Here is a 13,250-nt window from a genome sequence, read left to right on the forward strand (position 1 = left end):
TCGAATAAAGTCAATAGAAAGCAATACTAAAAATTAATCCAACTGCAAGATGAGCTTTGATCGTCGAAGACTGTACGACTGATTATACTCGCACTGTTTGAAACAATCATTGCTCTTTATTAATACTAATAGAGTGCAGAAGAATATACAATATAAGAATATATATATTATATAATAATATATTTATTATATTCATAATATAAATAATATATTATATTAATAATAATATATTTTATAATATAAATAAATAATATATTTATATAATATATAAGAACGATGCAAGTAAGACAGGAGGAAATTCAAGAATCGAATAAAGTCAATAGAAAGCAATACTAAAAATTAATCCAACTGCAAGATGAGCCTTGATCGTCGAAGACCATACGACTGATTATACTCGCACTGTTTGAAACAATCATTGCTCTTTATTAATACTAATAGAGTGCAGAAGAATATACAATATAAGAATGTATACATTATATAATATATTTATGTAATATATGTACATAAGAATATACAGAAGAATAATGTACACAGAAGTATTCGTACGATTCTTTCACGACTGGAAATTTCGATCGATTCATATGGATCAGCAAAGAGGGAGAGATCACTTGTCACGCGAAGAAGAGATAAACCATTTCTTTCGTTTCTTTCGTTTCTTTCGCAGAGTGCTTTTCGTTTTCGGTGCGAGGAGAGGCGAGTGCCTTGACCCTGTGAGCGGCAAAGAAAAGTGCGAAGGGAACCGATGGCTCGAGCGTAATCCGGGTCGCGCCACCTTGTCCGTCGACTTTCCGCGGTGTTCCTGCACACAGGTCGAGAGGGAGTTCGTTGCCGACTGAGCAGGAACAGTGACGTAACTTTCCACGATTCGTTCGTTCGAACTTCTGCAAACTGCAAATTACAAAACATTTTACAAACCTAATTTCGGATTTCAAGCAAAAACGAGACAGAATCGATTACAGAATCACTTTCCCAAGTTCATCAGTGATTCGTCGTATTCGTGATCTACGATCTAGATCTTTACCACTATGTAAGTGGCAATTTATCCTTTCTCAAGAAAATAAACTTGCAATAATTTTATGACCGATTCAATTATGGAGTAAAGAACCGTGTTGTCGTAATATTTGATTCTGGGAACACCTGTTCCTCTCTTTGCAACATTCTCGATCACAAACAACTCCTGAACTCGATCGTTTTATTAAATCGTGTAAATAAATAAGACAAGGTCTCGCGATCGAGTCGTCTCATCATCGATCATTCCTCGATCTTCTTTCGTCAGGGGAGAAACGAACGGAAAGGGCAGATCGGGTCCTCGGTATTCGGGATTCGAATCGCGAATCAGTGTAACTCACGCCACTGGTGATCGTCCTCTCGACGGGAGAAGGGGAGAAGGGGATGAGAATACCGAAGAAGGAGAAAAGTCGAGGCTCCCTGGAGGGGAACCGGAGGCGGCGAGTGGAGGTGGCGAGAACGAGCAAACACACGAGTCAGAAGGGAACAGAGGCAAGGCGAGGGAGGATGAGAGCAGGATGGTGTGTGTACGTGTGTGTATGTGTGTGTGTCGGATGGTGTATAGCGGGGACACACGAGATGGTGGTGGCAGGAAGAAGGACGAAGGAGAAGACGAGGAAGGAGAAGCGAAGGGAGACAACCGGAGGCAAGTCGAACGAAGACACAAGTTCATATCCAAGAAGATGTGGGACGATGGCCCGGAGTAACCTCCATCAAGGATGGACTTCCATCCACCGACCGCCGCGCCGGGGGGACGTACTATACATCTATACCATTCCTCGCCAGTTATGCGAGGAGGCTGGATAATCGTCCGCGGTGTAGCGGGCGGCCCCGATCCCGATTCCAATCTCCCGAACACCGGGATCGCGCGAAACGCTATTTCGATTTTCTATTTCCGAGCTCTCCTTTGTGTGTTCCCCACTGTTCGGACTCTCGACGAGAGCAAGCAAAAGCAATCGCGCGGCCCGCTCAACTAGTTTCGATCGATTACGGAATAATCGAGTAGAATATTACTTTTACTCCGAGAACCATGGAGAGAGAGAGAGAGAGAGAGAGAGAGAGAGAGAGAGAGATAGCGTATAGCGTATGTGTACAGCGTATCCGTGATGAGAATACAGAACGAAACAGGGCAGAAATGTATCTGTATCCCTCTGCGTGGGATTAATTTCTATTTTCAAGACAGTTTGGTAAGGAGCCCAAGATTATTGGACCTGAAATTATTGGTCGTCGATTGTCGCGCGAGCGAATGCCCTACGCGCCGATGTCGGTATCCCAGGATGGTTCACACGTCGTTTGTAATTTGTTTATCGGCTCCAGGAGTGAACGTCGGTGAACCTCCGAGGTGAACGTCCGTCGAGAGAAAAAAAGGATTGTTGTTTTGTTTCAACGGCTGCTCGGAGCGGATAACGACGTCGACGAGCGGCCGGCCGTTCAGTCGGAATGTGGAACAGGAATCGTAGAAAACGAGGGAAATTCTCTCGTTTAATCTTTAGACTACCGATCCGTGCTGACGCGCTCGAAATTTGCTGGGGCCGACCGAAAGTACTGTTGTGACTAACGCTCGTCTCTGAAATTTTCGTGGAACGTTCGACACTGACGTCGAATTCGATGGCTAATCGAAAGGGTCGAGAAGAGACGAATCGGATGCTTTCTGACTTTCGCTGATAATGCACGATCGCTTCGAAATTCTGACTCAAATTCAGGCTTTTCAGACGCATCGCAGACACCTGGACGCTGGTACACAGATTTAAAGATCGCAATGACGAACGTAACGACACGTCTCGACCAAGACGAGAGCAAAGTAGAATTATCGGTCGCGAAACGGGAGAAAAGAAAAGAAGAAGAAGAAGAAGAAAAAGATAAGTAGCTAGAGAGCTGCGAAGTAACGGAAAGTCGTAGAAGGTTGCAGAGAATGGAACGAGCTGAAACAATTTCGTGGCATTCCGCGAGATGGTCAGGCCGACGAACCCCGGCGGCGTGCACGTCCGTGCGAGCAGAAACGAACGCATACGTGTGAAAGTAATGGCGTTGCACCGGTGTGCGTGTGCGATGTGTGCAAGACTTGTGTGCCTGCACAACGTCACATGACTTCGCCTTAACCCAGTGCCAGTGGCAGTTGCCCATGGAACGAGCGCTTTTTGGGTCTAGGTCTATCGAGGGCGTTCACCCCGCTTACGTTGTTAACACACTTACCATACCGCTCGACGAGCGACCACACAGCTCAGCAGGCCTCGGCCACCACCGCCAGCCTCGCGGCTCGTTTCCACCGCGCGAGCGACCACCACCAACCAGACGAAGAGAGTAACGTCTGCCTACGCCACTATGACCTCCGGCCACGTGGTCAAGAGGCTTCACTTTTAATCGCGCTCCGCTCGGACCGACCGCGTCGTTCCGGCCGGTTTGCCGCTCGTTCCTGCACACCTTTGCGCACCAACATCTGAAAATCAACAGCCACCGGATCAAATCTTCGTCACCCTCCTCCTCCTCCTGATTCAACATCCGAGACCATGTCTCGGATTCTTTTTTTTTCTTTTTTTTTTCTTCTTTCTTTCTCAAGGGAGACCAAGCGATAGGTTAACGGAGGAAAGCGAGCGAAATTTTACGATTTTGAAAGAGGTCGTTGTCCGAGGATAGTGACGAGGGGCAGATCAGGACGTTCATCTCCTGCCGGACAGACGGGAAAAATGTCGACTACCTACGCCCCTCCAGTTGTTCGCTAAACAATAGAGTCGACACTTCGAATATTATACTACCACGCTCTTGTCCTTGATCTGAACTTTGCCGAACGTCGCTCGAAGATTGAACGAACCTCTGTGCAAACTCTGGGCCTCGTTCGTCGTCATCGTCCCGAGCGCGCTAATTGCGGCTGATCCGGATCCGAAATCCCGCCGTCGAAGATGCAGAGAGGTCGTTTATCATCGGGCGAAACGAGCGCTGGGCGTCGATAGCAGCAATCGAATCGCTCGGGTCTATCGGTTCCATCGAACCCAACACTCCCGCCGCTCGTTTCACCTTCGCTTCGAACGAGCGGTACGCTTAACAGTACATCTTTCGGATGTAAATTCTCCTCGTCGATGGCTCGAGTGACGAAATTCACTCTCTCGCGCTCGCTCGTTCGCTCGCCAGGCCAAGCCACGCCACGCCACACCACACACGGTACTTTCGTTGTCGTCGAATGGAAAAGTTCCCTAAACGCAATCGGGACAAAACGACTCCGCGTTACCGTTAGTCCGCGCCGCCTCTTACTCTGCCGCTCGTTGCGAGCGACCAGCCGCACCTCGCCAGCAGGACAGAGAGGGTGAAAGCCCTACGAGAATGTTCGACATGAATGGACGAGCCTGTTTCCGGAAACCGTTATCGTTATCGCGTTTGATGACCGGAAGAGAATCCCACCATCCAGCACGCAGATCTCATGAATCGAGAGATTGCTTTCGTTGGGAGAAATTTCCATGATAATCGAAAATTTGTCACCCGACTTCAGACTTGCGCGCGAATTTACGTCGATTTACAAAGGGGGCAAAAAGGTACACCTCTGTTTTCTTATTTCTCTCTCTAGATACTGCATTCGCGGGTATGCTTCTACGTTCTACCGTCTATAAACACGTCTGACACTCGCAGGAATATTTTCTATTTTCTCCCTTTGTCGCAGTTGGAATAAATCAATTTTATAGATTATATAGATTATATTTATATTATACTTTATAGACCTTATATATTATATTAATATATATTGTATTAATATTATTATATTATATTATATTATAGATATCTATATTATAGATTATAAATATATTACAGGTCAATTTTAAGATTTGTAGCAAACGAACAAGTGAACCAACGAAAGATGTATTACAGTGTCAAATTAACATAGTTATTACTCCACTTGACTGACTATAAACAAGTGAAGCATTTACGTGGATAAAATTGCACTCGGAGAAGATTTTCAAAAAATACAACTACCGCTGATAGGATTAAGGAGTCATTGCGTGTCACAGTCTTTGCGTAAAAAATGCGTAATCGTTATTAAGAAGAAAAAATTTGTAACTATCCTAAAGATCGCTAACGACAAGTTTTTAAAACGTGTCCCGCCTTTTAACCACTTGCGTTGGCAACTGATTGCGGACCATAACGAGTGACCAAACCGTACGCAATAATTCGTCGCTTTCTTCTTGAAATGCTTCTTGAAATACTCGAAATACTCTTCGTCGGACATCACTGGATAGAAATTATTGAGGAGTAATAAATTCATTATTTGTTTTGTCCGTGTTATACTTAAATATATTTAAAACTAGAGAAAATATTGCAATTTTGGGGCCAAAAAATTCTCGACGTGTGTAGCAAGAGGTTAAACCATCAATCGTTGAAAAACGATACATATGGAGCAATAAAATCACGAATGTTTGAAATTTCACGACGGCGATTGTCGTGGTTAGAAGGTTCTCTCGTCTTCTCGAGCACCGATGACCATCGTCGGGGCTCTCTCGTCGCGTATGCGTGCCGCGTACTGGGTACCCGATGCACATGCACATGCACATGCACACGACACACAGGCACGCGTGCACGTATAGACGAGCATTCGCGCCGGAGCTTCAGGAACTGCGATGCGTGACCTAGTGCCGTTGCGCCGTTCTACCTTCGAACTAGGTCTTCCTCGTTCCCAACTAAGTCCGTGCGGCCAACAAGCGTACACCAACGCCGAGAATGCACCGGCGCATCAATCACGTCAGCACTTCTCCAACCGAAGAATTTTCGGTGTACGTTAGGTCCGTTTCCGATCTATTTCCGTTTCATTCGTATATAAACGACCGTTCGAAACGATCCTCGTTTCATCAGTTGTTATTATTATGACGAAACTTGGAAACTCGTGGGACACCTGAAGATGGTAACAGTGAACGTTGCGCGTGAGATCAGAGATCTCTGGAGAAACGAATCTTTCAGTGTGAACGATTCGGAGTCGACGTAACTGGAGTCTCAAGGTTATTCGTAATACTTCATTGGAACAACGAGATGGCTACCCAACACTCTGCGCCAAATCTCACCAATCAGCTACCTCCGTTCCGAGCGATTAATCGAGCATTCTAGATTCCGCGCGGCACCGTTTGCCGAGACTTTCTCACCAAAGAGGAGAGAACGTCTTCTCTCGCAGCGAAGAGAATTCGGCGAGCCCCGAATAATCGTCGATTACGTAAAGCCATTGGTACACGTTGCCCTGTGTCCCGCCTTCTGGCTAGCGTTTCGGTGCCTGTGCCCCGTTAGAAGCGGATTTGTTTACGTTACGGAGGCGAACACCTGCGAGAACACGAGCGAGCGAGGCCGTTCGGTAAGAGCTTGGCCAGGTACGAGAACGAAACGCGGCGACGTCGGGTCAATGCCTCGTATACGGAGCAGCGTGCAGCGTCGCCGACTTTCCGTATATGCCCAGAAATCTCTGTCTGAGATTCGCGCACCGAGACCAGATAGCGATAAAAACGAATGTGTCACGGGAGAATTCCCTTTTCAAAGCGGAATCGCGCGATCCCCTTGCACGCCCCCATTCTCACCCCGACGGAACCGATCCCGTTTCAACAACCTGCGAGCCCGATCGACTCGATCGCTCGTTCGTTCGTTCGTTCGTTCGTTCGTCGCGATTATTACCGAGCAGTTTCCGGATTCCATCGTCTCGGCGTTTTCATTTATTTTTTTCGTATTTATTCTCGCGCCGATATTCGAAGGTAATAACAAACGCGTACGTACGATCGAGCGCGACGAAAATCGAATCGAGCGATGAGACGTTCGTTGCTTTTTCTTATTTTCTGCCCGCGACTGGGCTCGCGAAATATTTTTCTGGGTCACGAGACCCAACGTTGCCGTTACACAGCAGCGTCCCCGCTTGTGCACATCGTGCGCAAAGGTGTTAAAAGGTGCCTCTTTTTTTTTTCTATTTCGCGCGGCATTGACGGTAATTTAGATCTTGCATCACGTAGCACGCCGTTTCCTGTGCGCGATCGAACGAGCAACGCGCGCTCGCATACATCTCGCCTAGCCAGTTACGAAACAGCACGACAATAACCCGATCGTCGATCGGCGAGATAGACGGCTTAGTCACACCTTAGGCAGCTATGAATTCGACAGGTTGGAAGTTTCAGGGTCGGGCCTTCAACCTCGAGCATTGAACTCGGCGAGCAAAAAAAGAAAAAAACCTCGCCGGCTAGAATGGACGACTGGATCCTTTCGTTCTCTCTTTTTTTCTTTTTTTTTTCCAGCAGCGCGGATTGGCGGTAGCAGTCAGATTTCGGCTCGAAATCGATTTCGTGAGAAATCGGGGCCTGTGCAACGGGTAACAGTTGATTTCTGTGGGGGATTTTCTTTCCCTGGGGATTTGCCGTCGCGGTGAAAAAAACTTCCGCGTTGCGTGCGTTTTGCATACAATCGGTAACGCGATTCCAACGGGTCGGTCGGGAGGAACCGGTTGTTAAAAATGTGATAAACCGGTCGACAAACTGGCGAAAAAAATCGCTGAACCGTAACCCCGCGGTATTTTTCGCCGAGCTGCCAATCGTTCCTCACCGGGAACGTCGCTCGGATCCGTGTCTGGGCAGAAAAAACGACGAGTCGCGGGCAGATGAACTTTCGACCGGTGGAATTGGATGACCGGAACGAATTATGACGTCAATCCTTTCCGCGTTAATATCGCGAAAATATTAGATACAGTCCCGCCGCGGCTGGCAATTAAAAATTTACTCGTATTTGAGATCAATCGGGAAGGAATGACTCGGGTGAACGAGGATGGCGATAGATTTGATTCTTCCCTAACTCGATTACGGAATATCGATTTGCAATAAACTGAGATACTTTGATCAGTAAATATCCTGGCAATTAAAGATCTCTTTCGTCGGTTAGAAGCAAATCAGATAAACGAAAAAAAAAAAAGAAATAAATAAATAACGAATCGAACGATCGTGAAAAGGAGCGAAAGAAAATTTTAATATCCAATGAAAGTTCTCTGTATTAATTAAATACGAATTCTCGATTTGCGATAAATTGGCAGGCATACGCGAACGAGTCGTAAAAGTAATCCCCGGCGGAACGATGATGAAAGGTTCGTCAAGCGCGAGGCGCCGATACCGTTCGATTCGCGGTCAAAGCCATCGCTAGGGACAGCCTCGAGGAAGCAGAGCGGTCGTCGACCCCTGAAAATACTCTTACGCATTGTGTGCCACTTCACTTCTGAGCGGTCTCGGGCCGAGCGAGGACGAAGAACGAGCGAGCGTCACTCGCTCGAGGCGGGCGAGGACGAACCTCCGATGTTTCCGACTTGGTGTTACATTATTGCTCATCCTAGGATTCCACGTAGCCCTCTGCCCACTCCCCGATCCCCTCCAACCAACACCAACGCCTCCTTCTTTTCAACGTTTTCCTATTCTTCTTCTTCTTCTTCTTCTTCTTCTTCTTCTTCTTCTTCTTCTTCTTCTTCTTTATCTTCTTCTTTCGCGTTTCTCCTTTCGATCTGCTACTCGCTACTCGTTGCTCGGGCCCGAAAGCTAACAGTACTCCCGTGCCTAGCCTAGCCAGACGTTGAGACCGTCAGGGACGTATCGCTGAAATTTCTGGGCCCAAACGAAAACGAGTCGGCCATCCTCGAGTAACGTTAACGCGCTTCTCTCTCTCTCTCTCTCTCTCTCCTTCCTGATCCTCTGACTGCGTCCCTTTTAAGCGCTGACATTCTGACAACAGACAAAATGGGATAGGGCTTTTTCTATTTGTACACGAGACTATGGAGTTTCATTAACAGCTTCTGTCTTTCAACTTCTTTCTCTCCTCGTCCTCGAGAATTTTGTGTAATACGGTTGACAATTTTGTGTAATAAAATTTGACAATTAAATTTTTTGTAAAAAGCTGACAACTTTGCGCAATGAATTGAGATATTGAGAATAATGATAAATCGAGGACACGATTACTGAACTGAGCAGCTAAGCGGGAGGACAAGTTTGTCCAAGGATAAAGCTGTTCATCCACGTATTAGATCTTGATTAGAATTTCGTTCACGACGAATGTCGAAATCGTACCCTGCAGAAACAGGGTATATGATCAAATATAATATTTAATCATTTCTCAAAATTTAATACATAATTCCGCGGACTGTTTGGACGCTCGATGATGACAATTGAATCGTCCTCATCTCGAAACGGAAATTTCATCGTACGTCGATCGCAAATTTCACATCTGTCGTCCCTCCCCTACGTCGAACGTTCTCCTCGCGTTCGAAAACACTCGAGCGCGTAATTACACGTCGCGAGTGGAAACGAGACGCGTCTCGCAATGTAGGTGAAATAGGTTTCCCAGCTAACGGAATCAATTGGGAATACTTTCTTTTGTCGATTTCATCCTTCACCCTGGTACACATAATCCTCGTGCACGGAGGAACGCAAAAAGCAACAAACGTTGCCGCTGCGTAACAGCCGTTCAATCCGTGGAAATCCGATCGGCAAGGTTAGGCGTTGGAAAGTTTCATCGAATCGCCACCAATGCAAACTGTTGCGGAGTTTGTACACTTTCCTGGCCACGGAGCTCTTGGATCGTTTGAACTAATTGGATCGTTCGGAGGAGCGAACAGCGACACGGTAACGCTGTGCAGAATTCGACGCAAGAAGAGAGGCACATCCGACGAGAGCCGATGTAGGTGAAATTTCTAATGCGAAATCTCATTAGGTGAGGAGCAACGCGGCGGCGCGATGCAACGTACTTACACGGAGCCACGGAGACAAGACGCCACCTCCACACCTTCGTGAAAAGAAGTAAACTAGTGCACCATCCCGGTGTGCGGTGCACGCAACCAACGTACGTAAGAGAGTTATTTTCAGGGGTTAACGAACTCGCCGCGGACATCTCTCGCCGGCCGTGTCATACTTTGCGCTTCCGTGGCACGATGAAACCGGGAGAGGCGGGGAGAGGATTTTCCTCCCGATTCCATCTGAACGTGATTTAATTCGAAAGTCGATCTCCGCTTCCGGCGAAGTACCGACAGAACATGCATCGCTCTTTTTCGCGACGCTCGAAAACCTTTTACTTTTCACTGTCGATCGATTTTCAACCGATTCTTTCGTTCGAGCTTCGTGTCACCGATCGGGGTAGCATCTTGGTGAACTAGACAGAGAAACATGTGGCTGTAGATGTAAACGAGAAAGATGGAAGAAAGAAAAAAAGAAATAAATTGTCTGTACGTAGGTTGTCTGTGACACAGATCGCAGAACTTCCGGTAGAGCGGCGAAACGCGGTGTTGACCTTCCGGCGTCTCGGCGAACGGAAGCGACGGTGTGGCGGTAAGCGCAAGGTGAAGATAAAGGTAACGTCGAACGTACGTATATCGCGCGGTGAAAAAAATGCGCGATTTAACGTGATCACAGCGGCAACGGCAGCTCGGTACGCAGCTCGGTGGTAACGACGAAGCTAGCAAAGTAGTGCAAGCGTAAGAGTGCTCGATGCTAGAGGTCAGTAACCACTTGCGAACGCTCCACTCCGCTCCGTTCCGTTCCGTTCCGTTCCGGTTACCCGTTCCGCGCTGTACGGCCGATCGCTCTTCTCAGCCAGAGATTATCGTCGATGAATCCTTTTTTTTTTCTTCTTCTTCTTCTTCTTCGTCTTCTCCTCTCCTTCTTCTGCTTCTAAGAAATAAATCTCGAGGGGTTTCAATATCAATAACGCGAGTACTTAATAACGATCCTCTTGGAAATATCGAGTGTTGGTAACACGTCGGCTGATCTCTCCGTAGCGGCGAGAAATTAATTTTTCATTCTCTTCAGACTGACGGGCAAAGGATACACCTTGGATAAAAACAGCATGTCCATTGGTAAAATTTACGATGAACACGATGGTAAATTTTCACGGAACGCCCGCACGGACGACGACGGTGTATTTATCTGCTTCGAGACAATTCACCTTGGTATATTCGCTCGTATAGCGTGTTAGCTCGTCCCTTTCCCTCGATGCCGCAGCATCGTGCATCTTAATCGGCGCTGCTTACAACGACGCTCCCATCATAGACATTCTCTAGGCACGATAGAAATCCTCCGTGACGACCAACAAAATAAAAAAAAAAAAAAAAAGTACGATCGCAAGTACATCCAATGGGAGTAATTCGACAGGACACGGTCGATCGATCACGGCATCGTTTCGCCGTGCGGCTGTTTCCGGGCGCGAACGTGTACGCGGGATATTATGTAAAAGTGGTCGGCGTCCTATCGTTCCTCGTTATCACTGCCATTTCCCCGTCCTCGTCGTATCCTTCTTTCTCGATTTCACGTTTCTCCGCCGTGTCGAATCGTCGAGAGGAGGCGCGAAACAATTCATTCACGAGCCATCGCGAGCGCTCGCACTCCCCTTTGAAAGTATGTATATAACTCGCTCTTCGTCGTTACTTTCGATCGACTTTCAAATTTACGATTACATCGACGAGGACACGTATTGATTCGATCAGCCGAGAGAGCCTCGTACACGCGTCGATAAGGTCGATAAATCGACACGGTTGCCCAGGGTCTCGTATTTCTCGGCGGGGACGCGCCACCGCAGCCCGGAGACTTTAACGCCCGGAAAGACGATTCACGACGGTGAATAGGCAGGCGGCGCGCAAACCACTCTGGCACTGTCTTCGCCCCGGCATCACTTTTCTGTTTCTCTTTTCTTTTTTTTTTTCTTCCTCTTCTCTTCTCTCCTCTTCTCGCCGATCTGGCCGATTCTCTCGACAAAAGCACGATTATCCAGGTGGATGGTAATGAGATCAATGCCACCGATAACAAAAGGAATTCGCAACGGTTGTATCACGGCGACAGAGATGAAAGGAAGACTCGCGAAATCGATCCGCGAGTTTTTCCATCGTCATCGACACCAGATTCCCCGTCGTTTCTCGGTCGTTGCGAACCGAGTGCCGAAGAAACGCGAAAAGAAAACGGGCGGTGGCGAGCCGATAGCTCGGATTTCCGAAGGTCAGTAACCAGTGGCAAGAAACACGGAAGTGACGGAGGAGGAGCCGGCGTGTATAAAAACGGCGGGCCGATTAAAATTATATAATTAGCCGACCGCCGATTCCAGCCCCCTTTAACAGCCGCTTCTTCCTTTTTTATTTCTTTCTTTTTTTTTTTTTTTTTTTTTTTTTCTCTTTTTTTTATTCTTTTCTTTCTTTGCCTTTCATTCCTCATTTATTTCCTTTCATTTATNTTTTTTGCGTGACTCAGTGCGCTTTCAGCTTCACTTTATTAACTTTCGACGACCCTCTCCGAGGAAAATGAAACAGAAAAAAAAAAAAAGAAAAAGAGAAAAAAAGAAAAGATGGAAAGTAAATGTCACTTTGAGACGAGTGACGATTTCGAGGCCTGCACGAAAACACGTGGATAAAAATTCCATCCCGAGGGACGACGTGATGCAACGTCGCCACGAACGCGGCGACGAAAAAGAGGTGGATTAGAGAGGAAAACTTGGAGGTCGAGGGGGAACGTGCGTGTACGCCTGGGTCCTTCGGCTCGTATTTTCGGAGGTCAGTAACCAGAAGAGAAGGTAGACACGGTCGCGCGTTCGCTGGTGGAGGGAGAAGAGACGGAAGAAGCGAGGCCTACGCGCGTGTACGACCACGTACGCGAGGAGGGAAGGCGCGCGTTGAGAAAAACAGAGAGAAAGAGAGCGAAGCAAATGAAAAAAGAGGCGAGGAGAGCGGGGCTGGTCTCGGTGGCCGAGGACAGGAGGAACAGAGAAAGAGGGACCGACGGGGTGGAAAGGGAGAAGGAGAGAAGAGAAGGCTACCGCCTTCTCGGCTGCGAAGAACTCGAAGTGAAGCCGAGCCGTGCCGAGCCGAGCGAAGAGGGTGGGGAAGAGTACCGTTGGTTCTGTCGATGGGGAATACTGAACCGAACGAACGAACGAACGAACGAAACGTACCGGCTGCACCGTCCGCGTCCTCTGCACCGTCGAAGAACCAGCCGAGAGAGAATCCGAGAGAGAGAGAGAGAGAGAAGAAAGAAAGGAGAGAACGAGGAAAGAGCCAAGCAGAAGAAAGAACGAATACCTGAAGGAAGGAGGTTCGCCACCGCTGCTGTCCGCCGCTTGGTGCTGCTCGCGCTTCTCGAACTCGCGCGCTACCGAGAAAGACGAAGAGGATTGGTGAGGCCGGTCCGAGCTAAGGAACGAGAACAGAAGAAAGAGAGAGAGAGAGAGAATCGAAGAGAAGGGAACAACAGAGAGAAAGAGAGAGAGAGAGAGAGAGAGAGAGAGAGAGA

General features: G+C 47.7%; 1 protein-coding gene across 3 annotated transcripts in view; it reads right to left on the minus strand.

Annotated features, from left to right (window-relative positions):
• LOC122528254 (protein FAM76A) overlaps positions 1-13,250 on the minus strand; it is a 48,549-nt gene that overhangs the window by 3,785 nt on the left and 31,514 nt on the right. The window contains exon 7 of one of the 3 annotated variants that reach the window (XR_006306519.1): positions 3,202-3,445. The exons of 1 other annotated variant lie outside the window; for it this stretch is intronic. The gene's annotated coding sequence lies outside the window, so the exon portion shown is untranslated. Of the gene's footprint in view, positions 1-3,197; positions 3,446-13,250 lie in introns of all 3 variants that reach the window. One more of the 3 variants, XR_006306520.1, reaches the window with a different exon arrangement.

The sequence above is a fragment of the Frieseomelitta varia genome, unplaced genomic scaffold (assembly GCF_011392965.1).
Source record: "Frieseomelitta varia isolate USP_RPSP 00005682 unplaced genomic scaffold, Fvar_1.2 scaffold_247, whole genome shotgun sequence".
NCBI classification, from domain to species: Eukaryota; Metazoa; Arthropoda; class Insecta; order Hymenoptera; family Apidae; genus Frieseomelitta; species Frieseomelitta varia.